General features: G+C 45.3%; 1 protein-coding gene and 1 pseudogene across 2 annotated transcripts in view; both read left to right on the forward strand.

Annotated features, from left to right (window-relative positions):
* The window catches only part of EPSTI1 (epithelial stromal interaction 1), a 252994-nt gene that overhangs the window by 186036 nt on the left and 50007 nt on the right, over positions 1 to 16951 (forward strand). The window lies entirely within an intron of this gene.
* On the forward strand, positions 10413 to 10531 carry LOC135052708 (5S ribosomal RNA; annotated as a pseudogene).

A 16951-nucleotide genomic window follows, 5' to 3' on the forward strand; every position in this document is an offset into this window, starting at 1 on the left:
ACAGAGTTAGGGCGCCAGGGGCTATTGTTCTTTCCTGCTCCCTTCCCCAGCATTCCGTTCCAGTGCTCCGGTCCTTGCCATAAGATCTCCTCTGACCAGGAGTGCTGGAATCATAACATTATTACCGGCCATACCAAAACTTAAAATTAAACGGGGTTTAATTTTTTCTCATTCAGTTTTGTGAGAGGTTATCGGCCTCATGAATCCGACAGGTTTAGGGCCAAATTCCGGTCAGCTCTTAGTCAGCCAGATGCAAGAACTTACTCAGATGTTTCAGGATCTTTCTCTTCGGGTGAGATCGCAGGAAGATCTTTTGCGAGCCTCCCCGAAGGTAGTCCCTGAACCAAAGATGCATTTGCCAGACCGTTTTTCTGGCGACAGAAAAGAATTTTTTAATTTCAAGGAATCCTGTAAACTATATTTCCGTTTAAGACCTACTTCCTCTGGTACTGAATCTCAGCGGGTTGGGATAATTATTTCTTTACTCCAGGGGGATCCTCAGACCTGGGAATAAGGTTTAAGGGCAGAGGATCTTGCGTTGTTGTCAGTAGATGCTTTTTTTGAGTCTTTAGGGCTTTTGTATGATGACCCTGATAGAGAGGCGTCCGCTGAAAGTCAGCTGCGCGCTCTCAAACAAGGTAGAAATCCTGCGGAGGTTTATTGTACGGAGTTTCGCCGCTGGTCGAACGACTGTGGCTGGAATGACCCAGCCCTGCGCAGTCAGTTTCGCCTCGGCTTATCAGAGTCTATAAAAGACAGTCTCCTCCAGTACCCCGCTCCTGAGACTCTCGATAGACTCATGGAGCTTTCTATTAAGATTGATCGTCGTCTCAGAGAGCGGAGGGCTGAAAGAGGAGCACCTATAAGGTCAAGTCCGTATGTATATTCCATTCCTGAAGACATAGAGGAGCCCATGCAGATGGGTCTCTCCCGGCTGTCCCCTGAGGAAAGAGCCAGAAGGCAAAAATCCGGTCTTTGTCTGTACTGTGGGGGTAAGGGACATTTTGCTCGGAACTGTCCGAACAAGTCGAGAAACGCTTTTGACCAGGTGAATTGTGAGGGGGTTCACCTAGGTCTGCAGCTTATCTCCTCGAATAACTCCCTTTTAGTCCCAGTTAAGGTTTCCTTTGACAGCCTCAGTTCTTTGGTGTCGGCTTTTGTCGACAGTGGAGCTGCAGGAAACTTTATGGATTTAACTTGGGCTAAGGCCTTAGGCATTCCTCAGTTACCTTTGGATAGGTGTGTCACCATGCATGGCTTAGATGGGAGTCCACTGTCCAATGGGGTTATTTCTCTCCGTACACCCCCTGTACTACTTACAGTAGGAGCTCTACATTCTGAAAAAATCGAGTTCTATCTTACACATTGCCCAGCAGTTCCAGTTGTTCTGGGTCACCCTTGGCTGGCCTTTCATAATCCCACCATTGGTTGGCGGTCAGGGGAGATTTCACAATGGGGTACCTTTTGTGCTAAGGAATGTATTACGTTTCCAGTCAGGGTAGCAGCTATCGTTCCCGAACTCATTCCTGTGGAATACCAGGAGTTTGCTGATGTTTTTTCCAAAGGCAATGCGGACATTTTGCCTCCCCATCGGCCTTATGATTGTGCTATTGAGCTTATTCCTGGTGCCGCTTTGCCAAAGGGAAGATTATATGCATTATCCGGGCCAGAAACTGCGGCTATGAATGATTATGTTAAGGAGAGCCTAGAGAAAGGATTTATTAGACCATCAAAATCTCCTTTAAGTGCAGGCTTCTTCTTTGTGGAGAAAAAGGATGGCTCGCTTAGACCTTGCATTGACTTTAGAGCTCTGAATAAGATCTCAGTTAAAAACACTTATCCTTTGCCGCTGATTTCTGTACTCTTTGATCAGTTACGTTCGGCTGTGATTTTTTTCTAAAATTGACCTTAGAGGAGCGTACAACCTCATCCGAATTAAATCTGGAGATGAGTGGAAGACGGCCTTCAGTACTCAGTCGGGTCACTACGAGTACCTGGTTATGCCGTTCGGCCTGTCTAATGCTCCAGCAGTTTTTCAAGACCTCATTAACGATGTGCTCCGTGATTTCCTAGGGAAATTCGTGGTTGTTTACTTAGACGACATCCTGATTTATTCTGAATCAATGGAACAACATGTTACACAGGTGCGTCTGGTTCTTCAAAAGTTACGTGAGAATCATTTATATGCCAAGCTGGAGAAGTGTGAGTTTCATGTCACAGAAGTATCTTTTTTAGGGTACATTATTTCCCCTCTGGGATTTTCCATGGAACCAAAGAAGCTCCAGGCTATCCTTAGTTGGGCGCAACCCACCAATTTAAAAGCAATTCAGTGCTTTTTAGGGTTTGCGAATTATTATAGGAGGTTCATTCATTCTTTTTCTGACCTGGTTGCTCCCATTGTAGCTCTGACAAAGAAAGGAGCGGATCCTACCAACTGGTCTCGTGAAGCTGAGTTGTCCTTCCGGGCCTTGAAACAAGCCTTTGTCTCGGCTCCAGTCCTCAGACATCCCAATCCGGAATTGCCCTTTGTTGTGGAGGTTGATGCCTCGGAGGTTGGAGTGGGGGCTATCCTTTCTCAAAAGGATCCAGAGTCTCTGGAGTTACACCCTTGTGCCTTTATGTCCAGGAAATTCTCCTCCGCTGAATCCAACTATGACGTTGGTAATCGGGAGTTACTGGCGGCAAAGTGGGCTTTCGAGGAGTGGAGGCATTGGCTGGAGGGAGCAAAACATACTATTTCCGTATTGACTGACCATAAGAACCTGCAATACATCGAATCGGCTAAGCGGCTTAATGCCCGGCAGGCACGTTGGGCATTATTTTTTACCCGTTTCAAATTTATAATCACTTTCAGGCCTGGTACCAAGAATACTAAGGCTGATGCCCTGTCACGCAGCTTTCTTCCGGTTCACAATAACAGTCCTGTTACCCCCATACTTCCATGCTCGGTCATCTGGGCAGGCCTCACACAAGATTTATTTACCCAGTTAAAACAGCTTCAACACCAAGCTCCTGGAAATACTCCTGCTGGTCGTCTTTACGTCCCTGAGTTTTTGAGAGCTACTGTTTTAACGGAATTCCATGATAACAAAGTTTCCGGGCATCCGGGAATCTCTAAGACTTTGGAGTTAGTCTCTCGCTCAGTATGGTGGCCTGGTCTTTCTAAAGACGTTAAGGAGTTTGTTTATTCATGTCAGGTCTGTGCACAGCATAAGGTTCCCCGTTCCTTGCCTATCGGGCAACTTATGCCCTTAAATGTTCCTCTCAGGCCATGGTCTCATATTTCCATTGATTTTGTGGTTGACCTTCCCCTTTCAGCCGGATTCCGAGTCATATGGGTGGTAGTGGACCGTTTTAGCAAGATGGCTCATTTTATTGCTCTTCCCCGATTGCCTTCTGCCCAAGGGTTGGCAGTTTTGTTTCTCCGCCATGTTTTTAGACTTCATGGGTTGCCTACTGATATTGTTTCTGATCGGGGTCCACAATTCATCGCACAATTCTGGAAATGTTTTTGTGCCTCATTAAAGATGAAATTGTCGTTAACATCCGGTTACCACCCACAATCCAACGGGCAAACCGAGCGAGTTAACCAATCATTGAAACAGTATTTGCGCTTGTATTCTGCCAAACTCCAGAATGATTGGTCCGAGTTTCTTCCGTTGGCGGAGTTTGCTTACAATAATTCTTGTCATTCCTCCACTAAAGAGTCTCCATTCTTTTCAGTTTTTGGTTTTCACCCCAGAGCTAATTCTTTTTTTCATCATTCCTCAGTCTCCTCGCTACCCTTAACCTCCCATCTCAGAGCCATTTGGAAAAAAGTGCACCTTGCTCTCAGAAAAGCGGCCTTTCGAGAGAAGAAATTTTCTGACAGGCTCCGACGTACTTGCACTTTTAAGGTGGGAGATAGGGTATGGTTGTCGACTCGTAACATCAGGCTTCGACAATCCTCGGCTAGATTGGGACCCAAATTTATTGGGCCATTTCTTATTATTAAAAGAGTTAACCCAGTTGCCTTTCGGTTACGTTTACCAAGATCTCTCAGGATTGGAAATACGTTTCATTGTTCCCTGTTGAAACAATACGTTTCTTCCAGTAGATTTCCTCAGAAGATCTCTCAGGGTAGATCTCCAGTGGATGTACAGGGACAACAGGAGTTCTTGGTAGAGAAGGTTCTCGATTCCAAATTGTCCCGGGGTCGGCTGTATTTTCTAGTTCACTGGAAAGGCTATGGTCCGGAGGAAAGGTCTTGGGTCCTGGATAAGGATCTTCATGCCCCGAGGCTCAAGAGGGCATTTTTTCGGGAATTTCCTCAGAAACCTGGCTTTAGGGGTTTCTTGACCCCTCCTCAAGGGGGGGGGGTACTGTTAGGCGCCGGGGTCCGCTTGTCTGCGCGGCCCGGCGCCTAGCAACTAGAGACGCCGTGCGCGTACAGCCGCCGGCTCCCTAGCAACGCTAGACGCCGGGCGCGCTGAGCCGCACGGACCCTAGCAACGGGGACGCCACTGGCGGACCGCGTTCCCCGTTGCTGGGTTTTTTGTAGTAATAGGTTCACATGCTCTCTGGCCGTGCAGCAAGGCAGCTGCACGGCATTTATTATAATCAGTCCTTGTTGCAGCTGATTGGAGGACTCCTGGTTAAATACACTCCCAGGGCTTCTCACAGACGCCGGTAATAGCTTCCTGCATGCTGCCTTTGTTTGCTGAGAGTCTGTTTCCAGTCCTGCTGTATCCGGTCATTCCAGTTCTCTGAAGTCCTGTACTCGGGAGTTGTCATCTCGTCCCTGGAGTCCTGACTGATCACCGTTTAACATCCAGTGGTGTTCGTGAGTCGCGGCTCTGCCGTGTGTTGCGGCTCGGCCGCTTTACCTTTTATATTTTGTGTTTGGAGCATTTGCGGAGGGTTCCGCTTCCACAGGTCCACTCTGGTATTCGGCGGTGCCGGGTAGGAGTATTGGACAAGTGGATTTTGGTTGTCCTTTTCCCTGGCGGTTTCTCCGCACATACTTTAGGTTTTTAGTTAGCTCGTAGCCCCTGGCTTGTTTGTTTAGTTAGATGGCCTCTTGTTATCATCCTGTCTCGGATTTCCCTTTGTCTCTCACTAAGACCGGGGGGCATCGAAGTTGGGCAGACATAATCCGCCCTTCAAACGCGGCTGCCAAGGGCTCAAGAAACCATAGTCTCGCAAGGGATTTCTGACAGCACGGGTGAGACAACAGAGTTAGGGCACCAGGGGCTATTGTTCTTTCCTGCTCCCTTCCCCAGCATTCTGTTCCAGTGCTCTGGTCCTTGCCATAAGATCTCCTCTGACCAGGAGTGCTGGAATCATAACAGTGACATGTAGTGTCTCCCCTCTGGGTTTCTCCCAGAGAGGAGACTTAAAAAAGTATGTAAGTTTGGTGTATTGATGTCAAAATAAGAACCACATTTTTTGGTAGTGTTTGTAAATAAAAATACACATATTTCCCGTTTTGCAATTTAAAAAAAAAAATATCTATCCATTTGTTGGACATGTTTTGCTGGTCAAGAAACATTAGCAAACTATTGGTATTTTTTTTTAAATTCAAAGCATTGTAAAATTGTTTTTAGAATTTGTATGGTTACAGCATATATACATTAGAGTTAGGACCATTCGTAGCAGAAGCACATTTAATCAGCAAATGGCTTATAATAGAACATGTTTAAAAATGTGTGTGAAAATGTTCCTTTTACAGTGTTTGGGAGCAAATAGTCAATTGTCATTTGCTCTCGATTACCAGATTTTCATTCCAACCAACTGGATCTGGCAGATGATCTGCCAGATAATTGTGTAGGGCATACCCAAGCAAAAAAGTAATCAACTGGGCAAAACCATGGGCAATATTTACTAATATTCGTGTTTTGGTCGTTTTGAAGGGTGTTTGAACTCGAATGGTATCGGGTGCATTTTACTGCAACTTTTTGAATCCTGATACGATCATTCACTAAGCTGCCGAGTTTTGCACAATCGTTTTTTCCGATGTCGATGTGATTCGTAATATCAGGCAGTGTTTTACGGGAGTGATGAGTAAAACACTGCCTGAAAAAACACAAGGAATCCCGGCCGGATCTGTGAGATCCGTGCAGGGCTTCATTGTGTACCTTAAAAAGTTGAAAAAAATTGCGTGGGGTCCCCCCTCCTAAGCATAACCAGCCTCGGGCTCTTTGAGCCGGTCCTGGTTGAAAAAATATGGGGGGGAAAATGACAGGGGTTCCCCCATATTTAATCAACCAGCACCGGGCTCTGCGCCTGGTCCTGGTTCCAAAAATACGGGGGACAAAAAGCGTAGGGGTCCCCCGTATTTTTAAAACCAGCACCGGGCTCCACTAGCCAGGTACATAATGCCACAGCCGGGGGACACTTTTATACTGGTCCCTGCGGCCCTGGCATTACATTACATAGCCTTGTGAAAAATTGTGAATATTGTTTTTAGTAGCAGTACTACAAGTCCCAGCAAGCCTCCCCCGCAAGCTGGTACTTGGAGAACCACAAGTACCAGCATGCGGTGGAAAACCGGGCCCGCTGGTACCTGTAGTAGTACTACTACTAAAAAAATACCCCAATAAAAACAGGACACACACACCGTGACAGTACAACTTTATTACATACATGCACACCAACTTACACACATACTTACCTATGTTCCCACGAGGCTCGGTCCTCTTCTCCATGTAGAATCCTAGGGGTACCTGTGAAAAAAATTATACTCACATAATCCAGTGAAGAATCCGGCCTTTGAATAATCCACGTACTTGGCAAAAAAATAAAACGGAAACCCGACCACGCACTGAAAGGGGTCCCATGTTTACACATGGGACCCATTTCCCCGACTGCCAGGACCCCCCCTGAATCCTGTCAAAGAGGGTCCCTTCAGCCAATAAGGGAGCGCCACGTCGTGGCACCCTCCTGATTGGCTGTGTGCTCCTGTAGTGTCTGTCAGGCAGCACACGGCAGTGATACAATGTAGTGCCTATGCGCTCCATTGTAGCCAATGGTGGGAACTTTGCGGTCAGCGGTTGACCGAAAGTAACCTCACCGCTGACCGCAAAGTTCCCACCATTCCCAGACTATGGGGTATATTTACTAAAAATCATATTTTCCCGTTTGAGGTCAAAGTTCAATCACGAATGACATCGAAAGTGTAAATATGCAACTTTTTGAATTTAGTACGACTAATTTACTAAGCTGCCGTATTCTGCATTTTCGGTTTTACCGATGTCGATGTCATTCGTTTTTTTAGGCAGTGTTTTACGTGAGTGACTTGTAAAACACTGCCGACTTTAATACAATGAATCTCGGCCGGATCTGAGAGATCCGTGCTGGGCTTCATTGTGCACCTTGTTAAAAAAAAAAACAGTGTTAAAATAAAAATAAAAATTGCGTGGGGTACCCCCTCCTAAGCCAAACCAGCCTCGGGCTCTTTGAGCCGATCCTGGTTGCAAAAATATGGGGGGGGAAATGATAGAGGTTCCCCCATATTTAAACAACCAGCACCGGGCTCTGCGCCTGGTCCTGGTTCCAAAAATACGGGGGACAAAAAGCGTAGGGGTCCCCCATATTTCTGAAACCAGCACCGGGCTCCACTAGCCAGATACATAATGCCACAGCCGGGGGACACTTTTATATAGGTCCCAGCGGCCCTGGCATTACATAACCAACTAGTCACCCCTGGCCGGGGTACCCTGGAGGAGTGGGGACCCCTTCAATCAAGGGGTCCCCCCCCCCCTCCAGCCACCCAAGGACCAGGGGTGAAGCCCGAGGCTGTCCTCCCCATCCAAGGGCTGTGGATGGGAGGCTGATAGCCGTTGTGTAAAAAAAATGAATATTGTTTTTAGTAGCAGTACTACAAGTCCCAGCAAGCCTCCCCCGCAAGCTGGTACTTGGAGAACCACAAGTACCAGCATGCGGAGGAAAACCGGGCCCGCTGGTACCTGTAGTACTACTACTAAAAAAATACCCCAATAAAAACATAAGACACACACCTTGAAAGTATAACTTTAATACATACATCCACACCTCCATATACACATACTTACCTTATGTTCACACGAGGGTCGTCCTCTTCTCCATGTAGAATCCTGTGGAAAAAATTATACTCACAAAATCCAGTGTAGAAGGCTCTTCTTCTTGTAATCCATTTGTAATCCAGGTACTTGTCAAAATAAAAAAACGGACACCCGACCTCGCACTGAAAGGGGCCCCATGTTTTCACATGGGACCCCTTTCCCCGAATGCCAGAAACCCCCTCTGACTTATGTCTAAGAGGGTTCCATCAGCCAATCAGGGAACGCCACGTTGTGGCATCCTCCTGATCGGCTGTGTGCTCCTGTACTGTATGACAGGCGGCACACGGCAGTGTTACAATGTAGCGCCTATACGCTCCATTGTAACCAATGGTGGGAACTTTGTGGTCAGCGGGTGACCGAAAGTAACCTCACCTCATTCGGGGAAAGGGGTCCCATGTGAAAACATGGGGCCCCTTTCAGTGCGAGGTCGGGTGTCCGTTTTTTTATTTTGACAAGTACCTGGATTACAAATGGATTACAAGAAGAAGAGCCTTCTACACTGGACAAGAAGAAGAGCCTTCTACACTGGATTTTGTGAGTATAATTTTTTCCACAGGTACCCCATGGATTCTACATGGAGAAGAGGACCGACCCTCGTGTGAACATAAGGTAAGTATGTGTATATGGAGGTGTGGATGTATGTATTAAAGTTATACTTTCAAGGTGTGTGTCTTATGTTTTTATTGGGGCATTTTTTTAGTAGTAGTACTACAGGTACCAGCGGGCCCGGTTTTCCTCCGCATGCTGGTACTTGTGGTTCTCCAAGTACCAGCTTGCGGGGAGGCTTGCTGGGACTTGTAGTACTGCTACTAAAAACAATATTCATTTTTTTACACAACGGCTATCAGCCTCCCATCCGCAGCCTCGGGCTTCACCCCTGGTCCTTGGGTGGCTGGAGGGAGGGGACCCCTTGATTGAAGGGGTCCCCACTCCTCCAGGGTACCCCGGCCAGGGGTGACTAGTTGGTTATGTAATGCCAGGGCCGCCGGGACCAATATAAAAGTGTCCCCCGGCTGTGGCATTATGTATCTGGCTAGTGGAGCCCGGTGCTGGTTTCAGAAATACGGGGGACCCCTACGCTTTTTGTCCCCCGTAGTTTTGGAACCAGGACCAGGCGCAGAGCCCGGTGCTGGTTGTTTAAATATGGGGGAACCTCTATCATTTTTTTCCCCATATTTTTTCAACCAGGACCAGCTCAAAGAGCCCGAGGCTGGTTTTGCTTAGGAGGGGGGACCCCACGCATTTTTTTTTCAAAAAAAATAACACTTTCCCATCCCCTTCCCACTGATAAACATGCACGGATCACATGGATCTGTGCATGCCTATCCAAACACGGGATAAAAAAGCAGGTCTGGTTTTTTTTAGCACTTTTTCACGATTTGTATTTCTGCACGGCAGTGTTTGGCTATTGTCGGCAGTGTTTGTGATTTGCACTTTTTAGTAAATTACCGATTTCTACCAAATTGCAGGCGTATTTGACCGATGGTGTATTGATTCGTGATTTTTTCCTAGGACTTCCAAAATATTACGAATGCCCTCATCACTGCCGAGATTTTTGCTTAGTAAATTCCCGACATGACACTTTGAAGAAAAAACGGCATCTCGGTCAAAATCGGGACCTTAGTAAATATACCCCAGTGTCTGTGAACAAGCCACCTTCAGGTGAAACGGCCGTCTGTGTTTAGTGGGGCTGAACAGTGCACGGTTCAGCCCACCCACCTCCTGGTATCGTATAATTGACGTCATTTTGGTTATCAAATTATCTAATATCTGGTAATCTGCTATTTTTCTATCCAACTACAATGCTAAATATCCAACGTTTTCAGTGAATGCTTTTTAGTCTTATTCTTACATTGCAAATTTCAATTTTGTTATGTAGATGGTTAATTTATACCTACAAATCATAACACATTGTTAAAAAAATAATTTTTGATCACATATGACTATGGGATATCTCCAATAGCGAATTTTGTTCCCTACTGTTGTACCCTAGGTGCATCGCCAATAGCAAATTTTTGAATTTGGATGTGTTTTTGGAAACTTTAAGATACCTGTGTAATTCCACACTAATTTTCAATAGGCCCAGGTAACCCGCCCCTCTCATCCACTGTCCGCTATATCTTTATATGGCAGTGGACAGTAGAAGGCGGGCCCTGAACCTATATGTTTCCTGTATCTTGCTCTTTCAGTACTCTCTCATCCAGATGCCAGTCATACAATTTCTCTGCAATGCGAAAGTAACAGAGAGACTGTGCACAATAATGGACAGCAGAAGTACCCTTTCTGGTATGTGCCAATAACCATACACCCTCTCATTCACAACCCATGTGATATTACTGCCATATCTCACTGGTTACGCCCAATCTCGCCCGATCTTGGAAGCTAAGCAGTGAGGAGCCTGATTAGTACCTAGATGGGAGACCGCTAGGGAATCTTAGGTGCAGTAATTAATACCTCTGTCCTCATGTGAAAAGCAGAAGTGTTGGAGCAACCTTTGACCCTTACCGATTTCACATCTATATTCCTTTTTCAATTTGTCTGATCCTAGACTCTCTTAGAGTTTTTTCTTTCACTGTACATGTTTACCAGAAACTTAGCAATAACAGTTTAACCCCTACCAGGATACATCATCACAATAGGCATTGGTTAATGGACCAAATTCATAGTCTAAACTGTTATATCAAATGCCTATGTGCTATATGTTGGAATCTTTTTCTGTTATGTTGAAATTGAATTTCTGATATTTTCATCTTGGGTGTCACTGTCACCTTAAATACCGATATAAATTGGAGAATTGATACTCCTATTCATATCTATCTTTTTTTCCCATTGATATTAGAGAATCTGTCTTCAGATTCAAAAATACAAGTGGAGAGAGGTTAAAAATTCCTTATGACCTTCTCTTAAAGTATTATATGTGTGTTTGTCTGTGTACCATAATCTTATCATATTCTAATTAAAGGTTAAGTTTTATTTTTAAGCGTGCCCGAACACAGAGTCTCTCTTTTCTCTTTTGAAATATTGACACGTACTCTTGACTCTGGGTGCACCACCAACAACAATAACTCCTTGGATACCGATTTCAGGCATCTCTTATGCATATGCACTGTTGGTTACAAGGGACAAATTTTATAAGAGCCCATTACAAAGAGACTGTTTTTAGTCCTGTGCGGCACCAAATCGACCGTTTTCTTGAGGACCTGTTACAGCAAGGGTCGTGAGTGTATCAAAACTTACCGCGGCTACGTTTGACGGCATGGCGGATGAACGCCAGATCCTAGCCTGAAAGGGTATACCCAGTTAAGTCATTTCCACACTTATTCAGGCCAGGAAAGAAGTAACGTCTAAACATTACCACCGTATTGGAGAAAATATGTTTTCTTGGTGGGAATCCAAGAAGGCTCCTACGGAGGAATTTCAGCTAGGACGTTTTCTCCATTTTCTACGGGCAGGTGTTGATGCGGGCCTAAGTTTGGGCTCAATTAAGGTACAGTTTCAGCCTTATCAGTTTTCTTTCAAAAACAATTGGCCTCCCTTCCAGAAGTTCAGACTTTCGTGAAGGGTGTGTTGCACATCCAACCTCCATTTGTGCCCCCAGTGGCACCATGGGTTCTTAATGTGGTGTGGCAGTTCTTTCAATCATATTGGTTTGAACCTTTACGAAAGGTGGAATTAAAATTCCTCGTTTGGAAAGTGGTCATCCGGTTGGCCTTGGCATCCGCGAGGCGGGTGTCTGAGTTAGCGGTCTTGTCTCACAAGAGCCTTATTTGTTTTTCCATGAAGTTAGAGCAGAGTTGAGAACTCGTTCACGATTTCTGCCGAAAGTGGTTTCATTTTTCCACATGAACCTACCTATTGTGGTGCCAGTGGCTACTGACGCCTTATTTGAATCGAAATTTCTGGATGTGGTCAGAGCTTTGAAAAGTTTCTGTTGCCAGAACAGCTCAGATTAGGAAAACAGAGGCTCTGTTGTCCTGTATACTCCCATCAAGATTAGATGTCCTGCTTCCAAGCAGACCATTGCACACTGGATCTGTAATACGGTTCAGCAGGCTCATTCCACGGCTGGATTGCCGTTACCGTAATCGGTGAAGGCCCATTCTACTAGAAGGGTGGGCTCGTCCTGGGCGGCTGCCCGGGGGGTCTCTGCGTTACAACCTTGCCGAGCAGCTACTTGGTCGGGTTCGAACACTTTGGCTAAGTGTTACAAGTTTGATACCTTGGCCGATGATGACCTCAAGTTTTGTCATTCGGTACTGCAGAGTCATTCGCACTCTCCCGCCCGTTCTAGAGCATTGGTATAACCCCATGGTTCTGAATGTGATACCAGCATCCTCTAGGACGTATGAGAAAATAGGATTTTAATACCTACCGGTAAATCCTTTTCTCTTAGTCCGTAGAGGATGCTGGGCGCCCCTCCCAGTGCGTACTGTATCTGCAATTATTACTTGTGGTTACACACATATGGTGTTACGGTTCTTGTCAGCATGTTGCTGACATCGTTCATGCTGTTGGCTTGTATTCTGTTGAATGCCACGTTCTGCGGCATACTTGAGGTGTGAGCTGGTAAGATGCTCACCGTGGTTTAACAATATATCCTTTCCTCAAAATGTCCGTCTCCCTGGGCACAGTTCCTATAACTGGAGTCTGGAGGAGGGGCATAGAGGGAGGAGCCAGTTTACACCCTTTGAAAGTATTAAAGTGCCCATGTCTCCTGCGGATCCCGTCTATACCCCATGGTTCTGAATGTGACCCCAGCATCCTCTACGGACTAAGAGAAAAGGATTTACTGGTAGGTATTAAAATCCTATTTTACTTCACTCAGATCATAGGTGTTGCTTATTTACTTATGGTTGCAGGAGCCAGATGGATCCCATGGAGCAAATAAGAGGTAGGGTGGGAGAGAACGCTGTCCTTAGTCTCCTTCCTCCTGAAAGGTGCATCTGATTGGCAGCCCAATTGAGTCAGTGATTGGCTAAGAGCACAGTGCAATATGATTGGTCAGAGTGCGTCCTGCATCCATTTTAAAGCATAATGAGCGTTACAGCATGTAAATGGGAACACTGTACATTTCTCATTTGGTAATAGTTAAAATTATTAATCGAAGAGATATTTGAGGATGTTCCTTCCTTCTTGACTATGCCCTAAATGCTACAATATGAATATATTATATAATATGTATGTTTGTGTAGTATTAGGCTCCAATGGAGCAGGAACTGATGTGAATGATGTATAATATCATTGCCACTATATGAATGAACTATATTAATAATCGAATGAGTCATATACAAAATTATGTAGAATACAATCAAATGATTGTACTGTAATATGCATTATGTAGGCAGTGTCGGACTGGGGCATGAAGGGCCTACCGGGGGAATGCAGTGATAGGGGCCCATACTTAGGGGTGTGGCCAGCCTACAAAGGGGGTGTGGCCAGCCTCCACAGAGGCTTGAAATACACAATAGTTTAGTGCAGTGTAATGCAACATATCTACCATGTATAATACAAGTGCACAGTCTGAAATCTGATCCCTAGAGGAAGGAGTGAGCACTCAGGCAGTGGGGCCTACCGGTGGTTTCCCTGGTACCCCTGTGGGCCAGTCCGACCCTGTATGTAGGAGACCAATACTTAGCTACCCATGGTCTGTATTTAATGAAAATGTTGGCAAATTCAGTATGTAGATATTTGTGGATTAATTTATTTTGTAAGTTATCTGTATTTTACTTTTAAAACCACTAGACTTTTGAGATCACTTGATGTATTACCACCCCTTGATATTTATATGTTCCTTGCATCTTTTATATTCTTTGGATATTTCATTTATATTTCATAAGGGGAAAAAAACAAGTCGGAATGATGGCTCATAACCCAATTAACGATGTTCTGTAAACAACACTATGTGCTTGCCCAGTGTAGCTATTTTTACCACCATAAGGTCACCACTTTTTTCAGCATAATAGAACAGAAGGACAATAAAATGTTAACATTATTTAAAACAAATTCATTCTTTCTAGTGGATTATTCAGATGTTCTTACTCCGAAAAATCATTTTCTTTCTTGACAATTCATCATGCTCAGAGCCATTTCCTGTAAATATGCAGAGATTCCTGGGAAAAGTCATGGCACTAATGCAAGCATTAAGCTTTTTGTTGACCTTTTTTAGAGTAGATGGTCGATTCTTTGACAAAGTAACTTTTAGTGTTGTGACATAAGAGCTCTGTAATGGTTTTGACTTGAATTATTTTCTACATTATAATGCCTCTCATTATACAAAACCATTCTTTCTCTTATTTTTTACTAAACCGTCATTGGGACTGTGATCCTACAAGACCCTATACATTTCTCAAGAGCCAAGACTGTAATTATCATTATCCTTATTCAAAGTCAAAAATATAGCTAATTTAATTTCTGATATTTTTTTCATGTTTGTTCTGTTCTTTTTTCTTTTTTTTTTGTATTATTCTTTTATTTACACACTCCATTATTGATCGGAATAAGTTTAGCAGCCCTGTATGCTTTCAGTTATTTTAGGGGTCTGCCAATACCACATTCACAACTTCCAGCAGTAAAGTGTCCTTTACACACTAACAGGAAGCAGGAAAATTATTTTTTTTCCACCTGCAAAAGATGATAATGTCAAGGGGTCGTGGTTTTACCTGTCAGCGTCCGTGGTCTTACCGGCACCTGGGGCTGTTGGGCTGGCTTCACAGGCGGCTGGGCAGCGGCGGAGGTGGGCTGTTGCGCCGGGTCCAAGGGCAGCGGTAGCAGCGGTGAGGATGTCCGCTCGTGGCGGCGGGATGCCGCTGCAGCGGGTCTCTCTTGCTGAGCCGTTGCTAGGAGACCAGGGGCAGTGAGCTGTGTGGCTATGTAAAAAGGTCTGCATTACTGGGCGCCGCTATGTTGGAGACCAAGTTTGAGGCATAGTTCTTGCTTCCTGTTCCTTCCAGCCAATCCAGGGAAACTTCTTCCTATAAAAGGGGGCTGGTTTAGGACAGGGACGCCAGTGCTTCAAGTTACAACCCTGTTGTAGGTGCTTTAGCCCTGTGCTCCCAGGATTCTTGCCGTATTCTGGTTACTCCTAATCCTGCTTAGCCGGTTCTCAGTTGCTGCTGCAGTCCTGCCGTTCCTAACCCGCTGCTGCCTGTGGAAACGCTCCTGGAAAATCCGGTCCAGTAAGACCCTTTGGGCACGGTCAGCCTCGGGTCTCCTGCCTCGTCTTTCAAGCCACAGTCCGCAGATCTTTGTCTCCAGCCACGTCTTTGAAACCACCATCCACAGTCCGCAGCTCATTATCTCCAGCCTCGTCTTTCAAACCACAGTCCACCGTTCCTTGTCTACAGCCACGTCTCCAACCACCATTCGCAGTTCCGCAGTTCATTATTTACAACCTCGTCTTTCAAGCCACAACCCGCAGTTCTTTGCCTACAACTACATCTTTAAGTCATTGTTCACCAGCCACAGTTCTCCACCTCAGCCCTGTCCACAAGAACTACAACCCACTAACTCTTAACCCCACCTACGTTCTTCATTGCCCCTTGTCCTATGAGAAGGAACTATATCCAACCCCCTCGTCTTGTTCACCCACAGACAACTACCTCCTTGGGTAAGTCTCAGCTGCCGGATCCTCAAACCTTGCCAGACGTGACATTACCTACACAACCCTTTCACTAGTTATCAAAGTTTTTTGAGTCACATGCGATACCAATATTTGCGCAAATGGATGTAAGTAGCTAAAAAGTCGTACAGCACGTGTCCAATGGTGTGTATACACTCAGTTGAGGTAGCAATTGTCATGCACAGTCTCACAGATGTATTGGAAATGTATTTGGCTTTTCTGTGCCGCCACTGGGAGGTGTCTATTTGGACGCACAGAGATGTACTGTCTGAGGCGGGGGGGGGGGGGTCGCGGGCGTGTCGCATAGCGGGTTATAATCTCAGACACTTATACATTTCTATTTGAGGTCATACTCTGACAGACTCTGCACCTAGCATGGTGCAATTGCTAGTAGCATCTAAAAGAGCACCCATTGGTGTTGTTGTGTCTAAGGGCTACATTTACTAAGTGTTGGGTTTGACTCTAAAAGGACCCAGACGGTGTTTAGCTGTCTAAAAAATGACTAGTTACTATATAATCTGAGTTTCAGCTTCAATTGAAACCCAATGTCAATGTCATTCATTTTTTTGCAATTCTACAGTCTGTCAGTTTCGGTCTTTCGGTTCAAAACCAACAGCAAATAGATTTACAAAAACAGCAAATGTCTCCAAAATATAGACCTGCCTGGGTGAGGCAGGTAAATTTGGCAGAAGCGCTGCACAGATCAATATGAGTAGTCCTCGTTAGGTTTCAAATCTTAGAAAGAGTTAGAATAACAACAGGGGAAAAAAAATACATGGGCCCAATAACCAGCTCCAGACCTCTCAACCTGGACTGGTATGGGAAAATAGGGGGAACAACGGAGTGGGGTTCCCCCTATTACCAGCACCAGGCTTAGCTAGCCAGGTCACGGATGCTATAGCAGGAGGACACACAGCATAGGGTCCCCCTGCCATAACGGCAACCAGACCCAATCTGGTCAGCCCAGGGCTGAATTTCCTCGGAAAGTGGGGACCTGTTGGCAGTGGGTGCGTTGGTAATTGGAAAATAATATATAATGATAATAATAATGTTTTTTACAGGTGGACTATAAGTCCCAGCAAGCCTGCTCCAACATGCAGACACTAGTGGAACAAAAAGCCATCATGCCCGGACATTAAGGGCCCACTGGCACCCGTTGTTCGCTTGGTAGTCCACCTGTAAAGAAATTATTAAAATAACCAAAGTACTCACACACTAACTGTAGTAATCCCTCAGCAAAAGAAAACAATAA

This window comes from Pseudophryne corroboree, chromosome 2 (genome assembly GCF_028390025.1).
Source record: "Pseudophryne corroboree isolate aPseCor3 chromosome 2, aPseCor3.hap2, whole genome shotgun sequence".
NCBI lineage: Eukaryota > Metazoa > Chordata > Amphibia > Anura > Myobatrachidae > Pseudophryne > Pseudophryne corroboree.